This window comes from Accipiter gentilis, chromosome 1 (assembly GCF_929443795.1).
Source record: "Accipiter gentilis chromosome 1, bAccGen1.1, whole genome shotgun sequence".
NCBI lineage: Eukaryota > Metazoa > Chordata > Aves > Accipitriformes > Accipitridae > Astur > Astur gentilis.
The window spans coordinates 47303198-47319675 of record NC_064880.1 but is presented as its reverse complement, the minus strand read 5'-3'; the positions used below and the strand labels follow the sequence as shown (position 1 = coordinate 47319675).

At 38.1% G+C, this 16478-nt stretch overlaps 1 protein-coding gene across 3 annotated transcripts in view; it reads right to left on the bottom strand.

The window, feature by feature from the left end:
• MGAT5 (alpha-1,6-mannosylglycoprotein 6-beta-N-acetylglucosaminyltransferase) overlaps positions 1-16478 on the bottom strand; it is a 135717-nt gene that overhangs the window by 114654 nt on the left and 4585 nt on the right. The window contains exon 2 of one of the 3 annotated variants that reach the window (XM_049803154.1): positions 7850-8298. The exons of the other annotated variants lie outside the window; for them this stretch is intronic. The gene's annotated coding sequence lies outside the window, so the exon portion shown is untranslated. The remainder of the gene's footprint in view (positions 1-7849; positions 8299-16478) is intronic. 3 annotated transcript variants of the gene reach the window in all.

The following is a 16478-nucleotide window of genomic DNA, read 5'->3' as shown; positions in this document are numbered from 1 at the left end:
GACTGAGATGACTCTGAACATTTTAGGACCATGTTCAAGGCATATTCAGCAAAAATCCCCTAAGAACTCAGCAGTCAAAGGGAGCTTCCACAACAGTGATAAATGCTCCATTTAAAACAAACAAAAAAAACCACTCAGGGCAACTATAGAGGAAAAAGTGCATACACGTAAGGAAACAGGACAGAGGAAGAAAATGGTTGGCAGAATATCAAGATCTTTAGATTCAAATTGGGCAATGCATTTCCTTCATCCTCCTCATTTCTCTTGAGCTGTTATGTAATGTAATGTATTGTATTGTACCTGTAATGTATTTTGCATCTTTGTAGTACTGTTCTTTCAGAACCAATGTTTAAATTAACTAGGATTTACCAAATGCTTTAAGTACATAATCTAATATTAGATACTTATTCCAAAACAAAGTTAGTGGGTAGTTAATGTTTAGTGGGTAGTTAACATTAGTCGGTAGTTCTGCTATCCTCATAATTAAGATCTGGAAAAAAAAAAAAAGGCTCTTTTGTAACTAAATAGTGAGGTTTTGTCTATGTATTTCTTTGAAGGTCATCACAATGGGCCATAACAAAGGAATTTTGATCACCTAGGTTAGAATCCGATGAATTGTAAATAAAGATCACAACTGCTTATATTTGAGCTGAAGTACTTACACTGGGAAAAAGTATGCATCCACCATCTGGTGCACAGTAATTACAGAAATTAAAAACGCATTTCTGTGGCCTGCCTTTAACAATTTTTACTGATACAGTAATACTTGATCTTCTTAGGGAACATAATCTAAACTCATGCTGTTAAATGATCATGGGACTATCCACTGTATGGCGTAACCAGTTCATTAAGCTGGAATCTTTAAAAACACTTGCTTGCTCCCTAGTAATAACGGAAACAGTTTCTGTAGTTTTACGTCATGCCATTAAATTTAATCCACAGTCAAGGCAAGTTAATTTCACACCTGCTGAGTGATATCCTGATGGATGGCTCCACAGCAGGTCATTAATTTTCCTGCCTTTTGATTAATTTCACACCATACACTGGACACAGTCTTTTGAGTTACGATGTCTGAGCGCAATGCTTAATTCCTGTAAAGGGCTGAATCGGTTTTTGACAGCTTGCCAAAATGCAAAGAACCCAGATGTGATGCAAGTGAAAGGAAGCTTCACTAGGCTTGGCACTGAACTCTGACACTGCTACAGGTGTGGCAAGGCCTCTCACTCACCAATATATTTTAAGTGTGTTATTGGACATAGCCTTAAAGCAAAAATTCTGGATACTCCTTACTTCCGAGGAATTGCTCATAAAAAAATTCTGCAGTTATCAGTAGTGCAGGTAACAGTGACCCTACTGAAACAATTGAGAAGTTAAATTTAGCCTTTTTTTGCCACAGAAACCCTCCAATCATTTAGTTACTGACTTTATACCTAACAAGGTATAAAGATGTACTAAGACTACCATCTCTCTCAACTAAAAAAATCAAGATTACACAGGGTGAAAGAAGGAGAAGGAAAAGTTAACATTCAAAGATGACAATAGCAGCCACTGTTGCCACCACAGCACAAGGGGAAGTTGCAGATCATTTTGTCCCTCTGTAGTCCGTGAAGACAGCCGGGGCCCTTGGAGGCCTCAAAACCCACATGAGAGGGTCCAGCTACACAAGATGGCTGAGCTGAGCCAACAGCTCACAGCTAGGGAACAGGCTCATCTCACTCCACACTTCTCATCCTACTGCTCCAAGCCACTCACTCACACCCTCCTTTGTGCTAGATGTGCCAAATCAACAGATCCCTCGATGAGCTGATTCAGATCGTGAAAACAAAAGAAGCCTTTTTCTTACATTAGCTTTCTGCTTGTTTTGCAAACTAAGCTGTCTAGCAGATGGGTCAGGTGTGTATCACAGCTAGTGAAAATGAAAAGGAGAAATTGTATATTTTGGTAGCAAAGAACTGTTTAGCGTAGCCCTTCTTCCCTTTTTAGGGAGTGATTCAAAGCAGCAGCCCCAAAACCTCATCCTCTGTACTGACTATAGAAGGACCTGACCTTCCTAAACTCAAATTAGAGTGTGCTTTTATCCCTTCTTTTCCCTTTCTCCACACTCCCCAATATTCTACAGCACAGCTAATATTAAGGAACCATTAGTGCTCATAACTTGTTCAAAGCTTCATCTTTTTTGTTCTTACTTCCCAATAGTGCTTCCCAATACAGTATGATCGAATTTTTAGTCTCTTCCTGATCATGAAGAGTAATAATTTAGGAAACAAAAAAGTGCTCATGCTTACCAGCAGCCATTTTTGGTAACAGAAGCTATTGCAATGAAGTCAAGATACTGGGTAGAGTGAAGGGGAAAAAGGTTTTGTGATTTAATAAATGTAAATCACATAGAACACGTGATTCAGTATGCATGGCTTGAATTTTGGAGTGTGACAGGCTGAGGCCAGGAAGACATCAGCTATTCCGGATCTATATGTGCCAGCAGACTTTTCCAACCAGAAATCATTGCCTCCTCACATCTGCCCATGGAATTAACCTGAGTGTTCCCTAGACATCTCAGTCAAAATAAGTTGTGCAAGAAGTAATTTGCTATTTCAACTGCAAAGCTAGTCTGGCTATTTTGATTAGCGTAGTTCGGACAGTATAAACTGGCCCTTCCAGCAAAATTGCAGGAATCTTTTTGACCATCATTCTGCTATCCTCTTCTGGTTCAGCATACTGACATCACAACTTACTATTAAGTACTTCATCAAAGGCTCCATGTAAAGTTTGAATAGATTCTCATTTGATGTGTATTATAATGGTTACCTGTTTATTTGCCAACATGCAGTTTTCAGCATGAGCTGAAAAATTTTACTGTCAACCCCTATGAAGAATTTAAATACACGATGAACTAGTAGCTGGATTAATAGGGCTTAGCTGCTGAATGGAAAGTCAAAGTAAATTATCTCAATCATTAGAAGTTGCAAGCTGGATTTTTTGGACACAACTCCCATTGCTGGCAACCCATTATGCCAATTCTGACAGTCAGGAGTATCAAAGGAAGAGCTACAGTTTGAACATTATTTACAGCAGTATGTACTTTTTCCTTACCATTGCATGCTTCCCATTATGAATGGGAGAGTAAACATTTCAGTCCTTTCCCCAATTACCCAAAACACAGTATGAAAAAGTTTGAGAGATAAGCAAGTTTTTGATGCCTACATTTTTAGATATCTAGAGGACACCTAGGTGCACTCCCCTTTGTACCTCTCAGTTCTAAAGGGCTGCTGAAGAAGCCATTCCCTTTCTACCTAAAATCTCTCTGTAGCTGTTAACTCTCAGGCCTCCTTCTCCTACAGAAGCATGCAATCAGTCTTTTTCCTCAGTCTGGCCTCCTTCAGATTCTTCTAGCTGGTGCTTCAGAAAAAAATGCAAACAAACAAACATCAACCAAAAAATCCATAACTAAGCCACACAGGTCATGGCCCTCAAACTCAATCAACTTCTTCTCTTTCCCTGAAAAGGGCGGTACTTTCAAAGAAGAGAAACTTAGCCCTCCTATATATCATTTGAAACTAGAAAACAAAAGAACCCCAACTCTCATGCAGGGTCTTAAGCTGTTTTTTCTCCATCTCACACAAATAATAAAGAATTAAGGTGAAACTTCCCCTAAGTGCATAGATTAATGCTTACAAAATCCCTTTAATTGTTATAGCAATTTGTAAACTAAAATCGAAGTGCAATAAAGAATGAATTTTAAATTGCTATCTGTTTGCTTATATTCATTATGCACATCACTATATGTCAGGCAGAATCTCTGAAGGTAAATCTCAAAAAAGTGATTACCACTTAAGCAACATGATGGAGAATAAAGTAGACAAGTGATATATTTAGCTTCAGCCTATCTTTGTCCCTAGAGGAAAGCGTTCCTTCTAGTGTGGGAAGAGGAGGAGGAAAAAACCTTATTTGGTATGTTAAAAAAAAAAAAAGCCTAGAAAATGAAGGCATGTTTTTCCCCAACACTGATGACCCACTTTAAACAGTCTTATGTAACTATAAAAATGAGATTATATTTGCCTTACCGTGGATTTAATCTTATGTTTTTCAGTCTGAACCACATCAGAGGATTATTTTCCTCACCTACCTACCATAGTTTTTTTAACTTTCTCAGTTTAAGTAATTCTATCCCTCTCCATCTTTTCAAATCAATTAAAAAAAAAAAAAAGACGACAAATCTGGTGAGGTAATTTTGCACTTGGCTGAACTATACAAGGATTACATAATCTGAAGCTATGTAGCTATGTTTAATACCTGTTACTCTCTTGAATTTTCACCAGTCCTGGAATTCTACCATGCATGCTCTTTGGCATGTTCTCAAGAAAGCACATTGAGCTTTTCTCCCTCCAGTGCTGGGAACACAAGTCAGTTCACAGAAAACATGTATAAACTGAAGCATTGTCATTAAATGGAGCAGGTTTCCTGGCAGGACCTGTGACCCCACGGGGGACCCACACTGGACCAGTCTGTGCCTGAAGGACTGCAGCCCGTGGAAGGGACCCACTCTGGAGCAGTTCATGAAGGACTGCAGCCCAGGGGAAGGACCCATGCTAGAGAAGTTCATGAAGGACTGTCTCCCGTGGGAGGCACCCCACGCTGGAGCAGGGAAAGAGTGTGAGGAGTCCTGCCCCTGAGAAGGAAGGAGTGGCAGAGACAATGCATGATGAACTGACCTCAACCCCCATTCCCCGACCCCCTGCACCACTGGTGGGGAGAAGGTAGAGAAATTTGGGAGTGCAGCTGTGCCTGGGAAGAAGGAAGGGATGGGGAGAAGGTGTTTTTTTAAGATTTGGGTTTATTTCTCATTATCCTACTCTGATTTGATTGGTAACAAATTAAATTGATTTTTTTTCCCCGAGTCTGTTTTGGCCATGATGGTAATTGGTTGAGTGATCTCTCCCTGTCCTTATCTCAACCCACAAGCCTTTTGTTATATTTTCTCTCCCCTGTCCATCTGAGGAGGGGAGTGATAGAGCGGCTTTGATTGGCACCTGGCATCCAGCCAGGGTCAACCCATCACAATGTTGTTCATACTTGCATAGGTGCAAGAGGAGAAAAAACCCCAGGTCCCTTCTAGCAGAAAATCTTGCAGTATGCCAACTAAATGCTCCTTCACACACTTGAGAGATTAATATCATTTGAAAATGCCACATATGTACAACAAAGTATTCATATATTTGTCAAATATTATCTGAATCACAGCAACAAGATTTACAAGGCAGTTAAGTCAGACTTCCATGGTCCATTCAAACACATTAGCTTAGTTATTAGGTTAGTTCTCTAGTGTTTCAACAATACAAATGCATTATAAGCAATATAAACATAAGCATCAAGGCTTCCTTCCTCCTTCCCTCCAACATAAAAAAAAAAGCTCTAAAAAATACCTCCAGTTATGACAAGTGGTGCCATTGGCAGCTGAAGATCAGCTGCTATGGCTATTCTCTAAATAATATCTTTCCACTGTAGTTCCATACTAAACTCCAGCCAGTATCTACAGTAGGACACGTCCTACTGGAAATCTCTTTAGGGTCCTAAACCCAAATGGTTTCCAGAATCAGAAAGGAAATTCCATAGGCAATAGTGTCCATCTCTAGACTGGTGACAATGAAAAATTGTGTCTTTTGAGCTAACAAGGGAAAGTTAGGAGACTTCTCAGGACAAATACAGTGAAGTGCCTCAAAAGAAAATGCCATTAGTAGCAAGGATGACACTTGGTTGCAGTATACCATACACTCTACCTAATGTTAAACTAGATGAAGAGCCCTTAGAGAAGACACTTTGTATCAAAGGTGCAAGCCCAATGGAATAATTTCTGCTTGCTGATTTTCTTCTGGACCTCCAGGGCAGGCTTGGCATCCATCCTCCCAGCCTACATCAGGAAGTATCTTCCTAGAACCAAGTTAATGTTAGCCAGGTGAATGCACAAGATGTAAAAAAAACCCCACAACTCTAAGACATGAATACTCATCTATAAATATGTACCCCAAAAAAATCCACTTTCAGACAATCCATTTGAAAATTATTGCAATCCAGCAGTTAATGTAAATGCATATGAGGCTGCCAAAAAGATCACTTAAAACTCTGAGCAGAATTTAAATGGTCTTGAAACAGTACTGTAGTACTAGCAGAGAGGAAAAGAGAGACCACTCTACTGATACTACCACAGCTGAATGGATTTCTTTACTGTTTAGTCATAGCTAATGAAGAGAAAAAGATAGGCAGAGAGACAGAGGAACAGATTTTCTGATATTATGAAAATACTCATTCCTTTCTACTCACTGGGGAAATGTGCTGGAAAACACATCTTTAAAAGACAAGTTGGTACAAAAAGCCTTTCTCTTTTAAACTCTGTATCACTGGGCTACATTGATTTATTTTTGTAACAGCCAGGATTTGACAGATAACCTGCAGATAACTATTTAAGGCATTATCTTAGCACATTTCAACATCCGGAGCAGTCCATTTGCTTTGTAAGCCACAACCGTGGGGATCCAACATAGGCTATCCTACCTCTGTATTGTATCTTAGCCTACTGGCTTACACCTACGTTCCACTGCAGAAATTAGATAACACTGTATTTGAGCCACATGCATGCAGAATATAATAGTATCTCTAATTAGAGGGGGGAAAAAACAAAACCCAACAGTAGTCAGTCACTCAAGTTCATTAGGTCTGGTCTTAGAGAGAGGAATTGTTCACGCTAATAGCCTGAAAAAAGGAAAGAATATATTTTTTTCAACATTTCCCTCCGTATTTCAGAGGGATGTGGTATTTCTTTCTGCAGCTTTGTATCACTCAGTAGCTTCCAGGCTTTACTCCAGCTTAGGCTGCTGTTTTAATGCTGAGAAGAGATATATCTTACAGTTTGGAGTCAACACATGACTTGAGGTTTAAGTCTGAAGAGTGGTTTGGAAATCATCTCTATGCTCCTATAATATCTATTTAAATGCAAAACTATTATTGCATAGTTATTTTAACATATGACTTTTGAGTGACTTTATTTTCCAAACTGGAGAAAATATCTGATCATCAAGACAGTTGAGCAACTAAGTTGTTTTTCCCATAGGTGAGGTTTCATTTAACTCCTAACCTCTCTCCCATTAACTGCATTACTGCTGCTTTTCATACTCAAGTCTGCTTTACCTTAAAGACAGCAGTACCCAACCAGTTAATTTAATGACTCCTTAAGAACAACTTTACCAGCACTACTACCAGATCTCCCTCCACCTCTCATCCTGCAAGATTCTTTAGAATTGGAAGGGGTTTTCCTTCATTTAGTTGAAAAAATAAAAGCAAAACCAACTACTGCTTCATGGCTGCAAGTATCTAGTTGCTATGACATTCACAATTCCAAATTAGACACCTAAAATCTGGATACAATGGAAGTTCAAAGAGGAACTCAAAAAAGCCCCCTTAGAAAAGAAGCAGCTTAATTACAAAAAGAAAATAGCTAGCATTGACTTATCAGAAATTTCAGAAGGTAGTATTTAAAAAGTTGTCTAAATTCAGATTTATTTGATGCCTTGCTCTGCTCAGCTCTCCTACATTCTAACAGATGACTGAGACAATTTAAAAGTAGCAAACTTACATTTTCTCTGTAATATTTTCACGCTTTTGGGGGGGGGGCATATAATAATAGCCTTAGAAGAGATTCTTATACAAACATCTAGAATAATCAAGCCAAATAGGTTATTGCAATAACATATTGACTAGATTAGCAAAAAAATGGAAGTAAATTCTGGTAGAAATAACCCCCAGGGAAAAAAAAATCTGCAGATCCAGATAAACTACAGGCCACTCAGCGATTACTCACCTCTTCAATGTGCTACTTTCATTTTCTGTAGATTCAAAGTTCGTGCAACACAGGCAGAGAGTCAGACCTTCAGTAAAAATGGCCTCAATCATTACAGACAGTTGCTTGAAGTTAAGTTGAAAAAGCCAGATCAGAAAAAAGACAAGAAAGAGGATCTGCGTGAAAGAGTTATTGATGTGACAAAGAAAAAGATGCAAGATCAACTGGCCTTCTGAAGGCATTCAATCCTTGCTTGAAATAATCTGTTTTGATAATTAGGTGGTGAGCAGTCCAACAGAAAGGTTCTAGTTCATCTTGTATCTATTATTAGTTGATTATAACAAAGATTCAGCACAACTTGTGCATATACCATTCAGAGACTTCAACTTTGACTTAATTGTACAGAAACAAAAAATCCGTCCAGGTTTGTACGGTGGGTGGGGTGGGATGAGTTCTGGTTTAGTCCAATTCTGAAAGTCAATGAGTTCAGTAAATAAGCACACTTCCTAAATGATTTAATAAAGAAACAGGTTACACAAACATGAGAAAGAATCTCAGAAGTAAACTTTGGGGGATTGGAAGGAATGCATGAGGTAAAGCTTAAATGTAATGTCTGTGAAAAAATTTCAAGTCATATGGTGAAATCTCATCCTTGAAGATGAGATGTTTGGAGAAAAAAGGAAAAAGCCTTTTGGATATCTGGATTAAGAAGGAGATTTTACTTTTTTCCGAGCACAACAGAGGATTCCCGAAACACTTCTTGCACATAACTGAAATCCAGCTTGACCAACAACAAAAAAACCCCAAACCCAAAATAAGCATACTTAGAATCAAGAGATACCTGAATTTTAACACATCTGCTGAATAAGAGATTATTATATTCACCAAAGTCTTCAACGTCTAGTGGAAGGCTGTTTCCAGTGCTGAGCAGAACAGAAAATACATATGCTGCCTGCATCGCTCCTGAAGGCCAAATGAAAAAAGAGCACAAAATGATTAGCCCTTCACTCTTTTAGGATGTGGAGCAGTGAGGCAGTGGTAATAGCAGTAATTAGGTAGCAGCAACAAAGAAAACAAGCTTCAAATTACACAAAATAGATAAGAAAGGAAACAGACACAAGCCAAGACGGAAAGAGAAGTATGACCAAGTCCCTGAAACCTGTTGTACAGTATTCTTGAGAATTTCTAACACTTTTCCCTATTTATTTATTTAAAATCAGTTTTACAACTCAAACACTGGTATAACTTTATGTGATATTCTAAACAATTTTTAATAAGGAAATGAAGACCTTAACACCATAATAAATTGAACAACTGTCAGCAGTGCACTCAGCCATGCACACAAGCCAAGTGAGAATATATTGGCAAAAGAAAAAAAAAAAGTACACTAATAATATTTGACAGATTTCTTCCTCCATTTCTCAAACACAAGGATGACAGAGCTGGTCAGTACAAAATAACAGTGAAAAGGTTTTAAACCTGCATTTTTGTGGCCTGGACAAACTTTTTTATCCTGAGCAACAGGCTTGATCCCCATTGTATATGGAAGGTGGCTGCATTGAGCACTGTACGGTTTCTAGAGTAATTTCTGCCAAACTACAATGCTGCATCAGCAGCCTTTTTAATGAAATGTCAAATTTTAGTTATTTAAAGAGTGGGTGGCATATTTAAAAATACTCTGTAGCTTATGAAAGGGCAAGAGTACACCTTCATTAAAAACTCTTTTCATAGTACACATCCAAAATCAATAGCGTAAAATCTGAGTTGTATATCAGGAATTTATACAATGAGAAGGATCTTTTTTTTTTCATTTGGATAAACAAACATAAAAATGTATACTGATAGTACTTACATAGTGTAAGTCTTTTTGGAAAAAAACCCCAACATTAATTTGCTAGATAAAACTGGGGCTATTTGACCCACTGGATAGAGCATTAACCCTCTGTGAACCTAACATTTTAAGAAGTAATAAGAACACAATCTTCTAAATTAGGCTGATGTTCAAACACCCCAAGCCAGCACTGTGACTGAAAGCAGCATCTTTATCCCTCTCCAACCTCCTTCCCCAGCCTATATGGCCAAAAGGTGAAGACAGCTATGGAATGTTGTCATTCTGAAACATGAACAGCCAAACACCAGAAAGCCATTTACAGCCACAAGAGTTCGTCAGCCATTTCACTGCGCTGCCACATAAACGCACTGATAGGAAATGGGGAGAGATTGGTACGAGGGCACAAACTTCACCTAACTACAGTCTTGGTGAAGACCAGGAAGACTAATGACATTCCCATAAAGCACCACCAAGGTACTACAAATTATGAAACAGCTTTACAAAAACATTGAGTTACGAAGTACCAGATTATCAGTTGGGCAACAGAATTCAAGTTTGCCATACCCAACGAGAACAATACTCAAGGACAGAACAAGACTTGAGGTACACACAACAGTCTGAATAGAGACCAAAACAATTCTAACAAAATAGAGTACTAATGGTGGATGGGAAAAAAATCAGTTGTTTGAATACATGGTATGTAGAAAATTTGTACGTCAAATGTAGGGAAAAAGCCCCTTGCTAATTTACAGGTTTTTTAACCCTAAATTCTGAAAAATTAGATTCTTCAGATCTCCATCTAAGTCCCCTTTTTTTAGGCCTAAAAAAGCAAGATTTATGTAGAACAGTATTCCCCATATATTGAAATTATAATACTATTTTTCAAGTACAGCTTTTTTTAAAAGGTGTCTTTTTTTCATTTATAAGACTCACTGTTTTCTTTGCTCTAGATATGGCCACATACATGCCAATATCTCAGTATGTAAGAAAGTGTTCTTAGACATGTTCTAAGTATCTTAATCAATACTGGCATTCTTCTGTAACATTACACAGTGCACAAGCTATGCAACTGGTACATATGGAAACTACTATGTCAGGAAATGAATCAAGGTACAAGGACTTTAATAGAAGCTGAACAGAAGCTAAACCTGTTACAAGCTTTTGCTCTGTATCAGCCAGTACAGCCCTCAAAGGGAAGTTTAAGTGCACACTTGGGCCTCATTGTACTAGTTGCAATATACAGAGCCAGAGGTTTAAATAGCATCAACTCAAAAAGAGCTTAAGTAAACTGCAATATGCCTTCCACACCAGTACAGAACTTTACCCACTGCAGTTAAACTCTCGCTACATCATTACAAAAATCCATTCCTTCCGCTATAGGCTGGTGGCACACTGAATCACTGCTGGTAACATACAGTGTTGCAACAACTGCTCACTCACTGGACATTAAGCAGGCCAGCATGGATCAACTACTGAACTGAAATTCCAAACTTCCAGTGGGCAAGTACTATTTTCACAGAACTTCATTTCAGCTGATAGAAAGCAGCAATTTGTAATGGACTCCAGCAGAAAGACGAAAACCTTATTCATCTTCCAGCCTGAAGTTCTTCCTTGCTCCCTCAAATATTCTTTAACTTACCTTGGTGAGAATTTTGGTAACACAGATTAGGTGAAAGTTACTGTAACCCTTCCCTCAAAGGAATCATGCATAGTCCTATAAGGTTATCAATCCTGAACCCAAGGGGAGTCACTTAACAGACTCAAAATAATATTTCATAAAGATTAACAACTGGGGCCACAAAGTGAGATGGATAACCTTCCCCAGAAGTCTCAAACCACTGAGATCTAGATTCAGACTTGTGTCAAATCGCTTTATCAAACACTTATGCAACTCAGTTTCATCTCTCACATCATTAAAAAAAGAAAGAAGTTTTTATTTTACTGATGATCCAATTTCTTGAATATATGACTGCCAAGCTACTGAAAAAATCTGGGTAATTTTTCCAACAAGAAATACAAATTACTATCTTATCTATAAGGAGTACAGTTTATATTTCTCTTTCAAGAGAAGTTATGGTATCAAAACAAAGAACAATATTTTTTTCTAGAACCAATTTATAAATAAACTCAAGTGTTATCTAAGAAAATATATATTAGAAATAACAACCCAATATTTTATTTTGAAGTATAACCATATTCATTTAACTTGATCACAGTCTCTTAAAATCAGCATAAGTATTCAGAACTGGTTGATTTTATCTATAGTAAAATAGCTGTTGGCTTGAGTAGAAAAAACACTGGAAGCATCTGCAGCATTCTCCTCCTGCATGTTTTTTTCCAGACTACTAAAAGAAAAGTAGCTGCATAACACAAATACACATTAAGTGTAAACAGAATGATACTGCATTTCACCATGCTCTTGGAGGATCAATAGTACTGATTGAGAAGCTGCATTTCAGGAAGAGAAACACAGAGAAGGAAACTGTTCATTTTTACAAGAACTTACAAAAACAAACCAATGTGCTAAAGAACTTATTGGAATAATATAGCTTTAATAATCTGGTCAAATATCCTATACAACCTAGGCTGAAGTCTGAGTGGTAAAGATTGAGAAATCTTTGTGTCTTTTTTTGCCCTATACAGTGTTCCACATCCTTTTCCTGTTCTGTCCAATCAGGAAACACAAATACTGATTTCACTGACAAAATCCTACCGAAATACAGGAGTGACAATTCTTAATTAAGTCTAAAGAGAAAGCAAGCCATATTCTAATTTGGCTATATGTCTATTCCAATTTAATGCCCAATTTCTAAATTTAGTTTGACTTCCAGATAAGCAGTTTGAGTTCTTCAAAAGCCTCTCAAACAATTCATTTTGTTCAGTCCACCAAAAATTTTTTCAGATTTTTTCCTGAGCTCTCTGGAACTTTTTTTTTCCACAGTCTCTGCAATAGAGTTATGTATTTTAACATTTCCTACCTTAAATTCCATCAACACGCAGAGACTGAGAAATAGTCGTTTTTCTGCTCTTACTCACGGCTTGCAAGTATGCCTCTAAGACCTTCAGAACCCAAGCATCAAATTGGTGCCTTACTTGCACTGCTTGCCCACTTGTTTTTTAAGCACCTTATTGCTATCAAAGGAACAGCCATTCATTTTGCAGGCCTCCTTCCCACCAAAATCATCTCCTAATCCACTATATGTCTACCATTAGCCAAGTGCATTTTTGTCAGCATTGTTAGAGTGTTTCAAAAGCCAAGATGCTAGAGGGTTTTGGAGGTATGTCTTGATTTCTTTTTTTTTTTTTTTTTTTGGGGGGGGGGGGGGGGTGGTGGCAGGCTGCGCACCTGTGTGTGTGTGTGAAGTAGGTAGGAAAGTTTGTATCCCCATACATTATATTAGTACCTACAGAGAACGCTGTTGTCAAGCTCCTTTAACTTTAACACAGGAGTTTGCCAAATAGGTGTGAAAGCTTCTATGTTAAGAATATTTCAGGTTTTTCCTAGGCATGAAATACATCCATCTGCTTAGCTTCTCTTTTTTTCAGGGAGAAAACTGCTTTGCCAGGTGGCTCAGAAATTCCAAGATCAGGTAAACAAACAAACAAAGACACGGCAAGATAATACTCTATATTTCTTTTAGGAAAAGGGGGCCCATTGTAATGTATAATTTATGCCAAAAGCAAGACGGAAAGAAAACTCATCTGAGAATCTGAAGATGATGAAGATCTGGTTGCTGCTGTTTGCTGAATACTTCTAGACAGATTCTATGTTTTCTGTATTTATTGCTATTCTAATTATTAAAAATAGCAAGCTTTAATTACATCTAGATAGAAATGGGCAATGCAAACCAACATCAGAAGCAGCTCACTATTTCATGGTTCATGTTACTTGAAGTAGTGTTTTAGAGGCATTAGTACAGGAAGCATTTCTTTTAGGCAGAAATAGCCTTCACACTACAGTGCACGGAAACAGTGTGGGACTTTCATTCTACAGTTAGGTCATGGAAACAGTTTCATTCAGCATTCAATACATTCATGTTACAATGTCATGGTATAGAATGAATAAACAACATTAAACCTGGATAACTACAGGTTAGAAACCTTTGTCACACTTGTTCTAGGTTTCTTTCTTTGTTTTTGTTGGGTGTTTCTTCTGGTTTTTTTTTAAACAAGCTTTTCAGAAAAAGTAATTAATTGGTATGTCTGATACCAAGTTCCAACAGTACAGCATAAAAATTTCTCAATAGCAACTCAAAGCTAGTATTTTCAGTCTTCTTAATCTACAGTATAGAAAAAGAAATTGATGCTCAAACTGTACTTGAACTGGACCTATCAAGAAAGACTCACGGAAGCTAAAAACTTGTTAGGAGGTAGATGATTTGTTGAACAATTTTTGCTATGAATACCATATCAATGTTCAAATTCAGTGAATGAAGGAGTTAGGTATATTTTTCTTAACTTGTGTATCCTATGTAGACAAGTTTTATGTAACTAATGAAACATTTCAGATAGCCCATCTTCAATCAAAACACATTTTACATTTCATTTTACAAAAAAAGATCATAATAGCAGAGAAAATACAAGTTCAGTTATGTGGTTCCTTAATATTTGAAATAATCTTTCAGGTATATGACACGCATACTATAGTCATGCTCTGCAGAGTTCAAGGGAAATTTCCAAAAACTGCATTGAAGCTGCATTGAACTGCATTAGTTCTCTGCAGAAAAGGAACAAACACACACACAGAGCAAGGGAGGGGACAATAAAAAAAGAGGAAAGGGATAAGACACAGCATTTTAAACCCAAGAGAACTACTGCCTGAGTGAATATATGCAGATACCTTTGTACTAACAAAGGATTTTCTGTAAGAATGTGTTAATCCACTTTACTCGTACATATTGCAGACAAGGGGGCTACCACATAAAGTGGTAGCATCCAAAGGTTCAGTATCTTGAGATGTCACAGGTCCAAAAAATATCCAGATCACGAAACATAACCTTAGGCAGGAATTACAATTCACTGCAGCTTGTGCCTTTTATGACAACTGAGAAACAGAATCATTTAGGTTGGAAAAGACCCTTAAGACCATCGAGTCCAACTGTAAACCTAACAGTGCCAAGTCCACCACTAAACCATGTGCCTAAGTGCCACATCTACACATCTTTTGAATACCTCCAGGGATGACGACTCAACCACTTCCCTGGGCAGCCTGTTCCAGTGCTTGACAACCCTTTCAGTGATGAAATTTTTCCTAATATCCAATCTACTACTTGATTAGTAGCTATCTGAAAATGCTTTGCTAGGATCTCAATACAGGTTATATAAAATGCTGTACCAGTCACGGTACATGTATGACTTGTCTGTTTTCTAGGGAAGAGAGGAATGCAACCTTGACAGGCAATGGAAAAGAAGCAGCAATAAACTTCATTACCTAACTCTAACAAGAGTGAAGAAAAGGTTTTAGTTATAAAGTATTCTAGGGAAATGAAACCACAAGGAATACACTACATGGCAAAAATTTATATACAAAAAAATGCAACAAACTACATGACCCATGAGCAACAACTGATATAAGTAAAATCAGGTTCTGCCTGCTACTTGTAATCAATGAAAATCCCTTTGTCTAAAGGACAACAAAGGCAAAAGAGGTGGTTGATACCTTTCAAAGATTATAGGCTTTCATCAGGATATAAAAATCAGCACAACAAACGTCAGTAGGTTAGACTAATCATCACGGTTAAATAGTTTGGAATGCCTGTGGGATGTATGAAGAAATACAGTTAGCTAGCAGGAATAAGAGGACCTTGTGAGACTCAAACGGCCAGGATCACAGGATTCTTAACTCATACAAACCATAAATAATAAATCAAATGGATTGCAGCATTGACTTAAGCTTTCCTCGTGAAAAGGACTTTGCTACTCTAAGAGGGAATCCCTGTGCCCCAAACTAATCTTCTCTATTCTTTCACTGCAGTGTCTCCCTAGTACACAAATGCCAGACATACAAAAATACCATAATTTTAGCAGAAGTTCCTCAAAGGACCTACATCCTGGCCTGAGTGCATGCATAGACCTTGGGCTTGAAAGATTCACCTGATTAAAGCAGACAATAATTTTCCTTGTTGGAAGGCAAGAACAAAACCCCACAAATTCATCTTAAGACAGCTGAACTATTCCAGCTTGAACAGAAGAGTAAGACTAGCCACCATGATAAAAGTTTGCATTGTCACAAAAAGCTGCTGCCTCACATCTGGGAGGCTGTGTCAGCACTTGGGTCACCAATTCTCCACCATTATGCTGGCTCCTCCTCAAATACCATCCAATTAAGAGAGCCTATGTCAATATCCAAAACCCTTCACTGAAGTAACACAAGTTTGTATAAAACTCTAGTCACCTTCTCTTTGTAGCCATGAGTTACAGTATGCGAGTTATCAACACACGTGAACAAACAAATAGTCAAAAAGATGGCGTCAGAAGTGATGGAAATCAAGCCACTATCAAAACACAACCTGAGACTTTTTCCTCACAGAAGTTATACTTCATTATATCATAGGTGTATTGGGTTTGTGTGGCAGGGTTTTGGTAGCAGGGGAGGGGCTACAGGGAAGGCTTCTGTAAGAATCTGCTAGAAGCTTCCCTGCCTCCAAGTTGGACCTGCCTCTGGCCAAGGCCAAGCCCATCAGCGACGGTGGTGGCGCCTCTGCAATAACATGTTTAAGGGAAAACCTGCAGCAGAGAGGGGAGTGGAATGTGAGAGAAACATCTATGTAGACACTAAGGTCAGTGAGAGGGAGGAGGAGGAGGTGCTCCAGGCGCCGG